General features: G+C 31.0%; 1 pseudogene; it reads left to right on the forward strand.

Annotated features, from left to right (window-relative positions):
• Nucleotides 1-875: 875 nt before the first annotated feature.
• Nucleotides 876-4,597, forward strand: LOC149529349 (10-deacetyl baccatin III-10-O-acetyl transferase pseudogene; annotated as a pseudogene).
• The last annotated feature ends 831 nt before the right edge of the window (nt 4,598-5,428 follow it).

The following is a 5,428-nucleotide window of genomic DNA, read 5'->3' on the forward strand; positions in this document are numbered from 1 at the left end:
CTAAATTCTATTCTTTCATTTTGTTCATTTAAGTCCACTAGAATATTATAGCTTTAGCCGAAGCAGTTCTAAACAATACAACCATTGGATATATTCATAAAACCATTGAATTTCTTTTGCCTTTCTATTGCAATGTAGTAATGACTGTACTCTTTACTTTCTGAATACCATGTAATATAAATATATTGTTTCATTTATCACCCTTCTATCATTGTGCAGCTTTTCTGAATAGTAAATAGTTCATGACTTTATTACCCATCTTATCTTAACTAGCCAGCAATTCAATTGTTGGATAAAGTGTGAACAAAAATATATATCATATCTTTTGGGCTTTTTTTCCCCTACTAATTTTTAAGAGTTCACACTATTGATTTTCAGTTTTTTAAGCAACCAATATAGCCATATTTTTATGCAGTATATTGAGCCCTCTGGAGTTTAAGTGTGACAATCAATTATGAATGTCAAAATTTGTATTTTGCTGTATTTCCAGGGGTTTACCAACCCATTTGCACTAGGTTTTAGGAAACAACTCTTTTTCAAAATAGATTTCTTTGCCCACAAAAAATGCAAGAATTGGCTTTTGAGGATTATGAGTTATTTATTTTAACAATATAAAGAGATGCCATTTTAGTGAAGGGATTAAAAATGCAAAATTTGGAGTGGGTTGATAGTTTGATGTTTATAGTCACAATATAATTACAAAACCCACTAAAAATATACAACATAATTTGTTTTAGGTAGAAACAATTATAAATGGAATAATTTGGCTACTTATTGGTTGGAGCAGTATATATAAGGGATCTCTACATGTTGTTTTAATCTCACAATTTGAGTATTAGTTTCTATCTCACAATTTGAGTATCAAAAGAATAAGAATGGAGAAATTTGGGGCAAGAGAGTGGAAGGTGAAGAGCTCTAAACTAGTCATGGTGGCCCCTTCTCTACCTACAACCAAAACTATTCTCCCCCTCTTCTCTATTGATAACTTAGCCATGTTAAGAAGACATATCTTTACTTCCTTATTAGTTTACAATGCTCATGATAGTATTTTTGCTGATCTTGCAAAAATAATTAGAGAGGCTCTCTCCAAAGTGTTGTTGTATTGTTCAATAAAGTAATTATTTTGGTACTTTTCCTAGTTTTCTTTTTTCTCTACTATTCTTATAGTTTTTTCAATGACATAAACATATCGTTTATGGGTATGAGTTTTTGTATACTTCAATTTTTTTAAAGTATTTTGAGCCTAGTTGACATCTTTTGCTCTATTTTGAATTATTGTTTTATTTTGCATTTTTGTTTAATTTTATTGTTAAATTATTCACAAATTGAACATAAGTTTTACTACACATTATTATATTTGAAAGTATCGGCTACCATCATATTAAAACAAAAAAATTGTTACATTAAGATCCTAGGTGCAAAAAGAAAACAAAAACACTCTAATGCCTTGTTTGAATTCTTGGGCTCTCTCAATTTGAGTCATGGATAGAATATTTTCATTGATGTTACTAAATTAAGCACATTTCTTCATAATTTTTCATGGAAGAGCATTTCATAGCCTAGAAATGGCTTCATACAAAGGTTTTTTTTGAGTGAAATGGGTATGCAGATGACATATCTTTCACAGGATTTTTTTGGAGGCTCCTAAGACATTGACCACATAGATATAAAAGCCTCTTTATTACCATTTAAGTCCATTCACAATAACCTGATGTTTTTTCTTGTTCTTGAGCTAATGTTTTTTTTTATCCAATTCCTTTGAATCATACCATCTTTGACATAATATCTCATCACTAGAAAGAGTTCCTTTAGTTGGTCATCCATAGATCATTGGTTACATTTGCATTCATAGTTATGTATAGCTATGCCATTATTCTTCTCTCAAATTCTTCATTTCTAATTTTCTTATTCAAGATAGTAAAGTTTTTGTCTAGAAAATATTGTGTTTGGAGCCATTGTCAATCTATGCATAGGAATTTGTATTTAGTCCCATCGATCAAAGAAAACAAAATTGTCTATCTCATTTCTGCCATCAAAATGTCATTTTTTAAATGGTTTTCATTAAGCCTAACAATTGTTGATAAGTTACCACATCCAAGAGTAGATTAGACCAAACAATTTTTCGTTCAAATCCAAAAATGATTCCACCTCTGATTCTAGAATTCCCTAGATAGAGCCCCAAGAAAACCATTTGTGTTAAATTATTGATGTGACAGATTGATTGATTGGACTAAAAGTATATTGCCAATTTTGCTTCTGGATAGACATGCTTTGAGTTGTGTAATTTTGTATTTTTTCAATGGGAAAGTGACTATAATTAATTTTGTACATTCTTTGAGTCTAAATTATATATTAGATTTCAGCAATTTATTTTGTTGTTTTTAATGTAATTTAACTATTTTAAATAAAAAAAATTCATTTTCCATATCAATAAAATTTCTTGTAGAATTCATTAAGCATCAAAGTGTTGAAAAGTGGTTATTTCAAAGTGTCATTCAATATTTAAGATGTCTTAATAATTATGGACTCCAGATTATCTATACTAATAGACAAATGTATCAGTAGTTGTCCACAAAGGTCCTGTAGGGGGGGTGGGGGGTTGTGCAAGATACAAAGTATGTTGGGCTACAAGTGATTGTAATTCAACTAATATACTTGCTACATTTGATGATGCAATTCATGATGGTGTGGATGTGCTCTCTATGTTTCTTGGATCACCACCTTCACTACATGCTTATTTTGATGATGCAATTGCTATTGGGTCATTTCATGATCTGCAAAAAGGAATTGTTGTAGTTTGTTCAGTTGGAAACTCTAGACCTTACTCAAATATAGTTACAAATACAACTCCCTGGTTAATTACAGTAGCAACAAGAACAATTGATAGAAGTTTCCCCACTGCATTGACTCTTGGAAACAATCAAACCTTCAAGGTTAAACACCCATTCATCTCTATTTAGAAAATTGTGTAAGATGTTTAATATAGTTGGATCATTCATACTTAGTATCAATAATAAGAGATTTCCACAATCCAGATTGTATAGAGAAAGCTATCTCTAGATTAAATTGTGTACACAATTTTTGTACCCCACTTTGTGATTCATAATATCCTGATGATGAATCATGAAATCTGATCTAAAAGATTGATACAAAAAACTTTTACATAATTTAATTTTAAACTAGTTTTCTTTCTCTACTATATTATTTTCCCTTGGTTGGAAGGCTCAGAGGAAAAGAAAATGGGGATTTTGAAGTGGATTGCATAGGTGAGGGTGCGCTATTTGTGGAAGCAATGGCAGATAACACTCTTTTAGCCTTGGGAGATTTGGATGACATAAACCCATCATTTCAACAGCTGAATTATTCACTTCCACCTATTACTACTCCTATCAAGAACTTTCATCTTCTGGTTGTTCAAGTAATTCTTCACTTTGCTTTTTTATTTATATAAAAGTGAAGTATTAAGTTTATCTCCTTTAGAAAGTGTTTTATCTTTGAGGTTGGGGTTAGGGAGAAGGAATAGCTTAAACATCACACACTAAGCTTAATTCCTAGACCAAAGTGTTAAATAGTCAAAGTTGACTTTTTTATTCCAACCTTAATTCTTCCTTGAGGAGAAGGGGGGTGGGGAGAAGGGTTATGCTTTTGGTTTCAAAAATGAGTTGGAAAGGTCATAGATGGAAGAGGAGTTTGAACAAAATGATAACACCACCAAGGTAAGGCAATCTTATTATTCATAGTTTTAGTATATTGAAACATTTGTCGATGAAAAGTGTTCTAATGGGAGTTTGAACAAAATGATAACAATGTTACGATAAGTCAATTCTATTACTTACAATTTTCATATATCAAAACATATGTTAACGATTGGTGAAGTTGAATGGTTCTTAACAAACCCACCAAAAATATTCTAATATTGCTAAGTGCAAGACTCTAAGATCGATGCCACTAAAAAATTTGGTGGAATGGATACTCCTAAGTTCTTGACTCTTACTATCCTATATTGAGTTGTATTACTCTCTTACATTGGGTTTTATTATCTTGAATTTTCTTTTCCAATTTCTATATTCAAGAAACTTTTTGGATCTCCTAGTTTCTAGTATTTTTTTAGTTATCATTTTCATTATATTTGATGGATTTGTAACTTATTTATTTAAATTTGTACTAATGATTTAATATATGATTTTTTAACAAGATTTGTGCATTGTTTTGTTTTTATTTCTTGTATTTACTCCATATAGGTAACTTGTTTTGCATGCAATGGTTTTGTTGTGGGAGTGAGTTTCCACCATAGTGTATGTGATGGACGAGGAGCGGGTCAATTTCTTAAAGGCCGTGTAGAAATGGCAAGGGGAGAGGTTAAGCCCTCTTTAGAACCAGTATGGAATAGAGAGCTATTGAAGCCAAAAGATCCTATAAACCTCCAATTTTATCACTTTGAAACCATTAAATGGAGAGTGTACATAGTCCACACCAACCTCTATTGAAAGAAGATTTGGTTCAAGCCTCTCTGTTTATCAAAAATGATGTTATTAAATGTATCAAAAAATACTTTATGGAAGAAATTAAAGGGTTTAAGAAAGGTTCAAAGAAATGAAGATCACGGCTTAGATGTGAAACAAAGATCAATAGAAGAGAACAGGTCTCATGCCATATAAAGTATGAAACCCCTGTGAGGCGAACAGGTTACTGATAAAGTATAGTAAGCCAACTATCATGATGGCTTGACATGAAAAAAAACATAAAACAAATAGGAGAATCAAAGATGATATCATGCTTTCACAATAGCCCAAAAGAGATAGGGCAAACGATTCACTTAGTATTCATTGAATGCATGTATTTCTCAATAGATTCATAGTAAATGACTCTAAGTTTCTTTTCAGGAAAATCACTGTGATTTATTTATTTCCATCATAACAGTTTCAGGTACACCCAATTTCATAAAACCTGATGGAATAGTTGAAGTGTTTTAATTTCAAGATGTTTTGAACTCAATGTCTTCCTTTGGTCATTGTCTTAAAATGCAACTATAGTCTAGTTATAGATGGAGAAAAATTTAAATGAAGGGAGAAGATCAATATATGATTAGAATACAGAAATTAGAGCAAGGATTTTGCAGTTCAAAAACACATTGTTTTGAAAAAAAATCATTAAATAATAATGCAAACCAATTGCCATTTTTCATAATGATGCATCTCATCAGCATTGAGTAACATAACATGTATCAAGCACTTTAAAAACACAGAGAATGAAGGCATAAAATCTCTAAGTAAACAAGAGGACAACACTCAAGGTTTAATATTTCCAAAAGCTTACCTATTATAAATTTGTGATAGACCAATAGAAAGGTCTCTTCAATAAGACCCGCATAGAAATTTGCAAAAAAACTCATTCATCGTGGCAATGTGAAATGAAAAAGCCGAATGAA

Source organism: Cupressus sempervirens, chromosome 11 (assembly GCF_028749045.1).
Source record: "Cupressus sempervirens isolate cs-2001-9-10 chromosome 11, ASM2874904v1, whole genome shotgun sequence".
Taxonomy (NCBI): domain Eukaryota; kingdom Viridiplantae; phylum Streptophyta; class Pinopsida; order Cupressales; family Cupressaceae; genus Cupressus; species Cupressus sempervirens.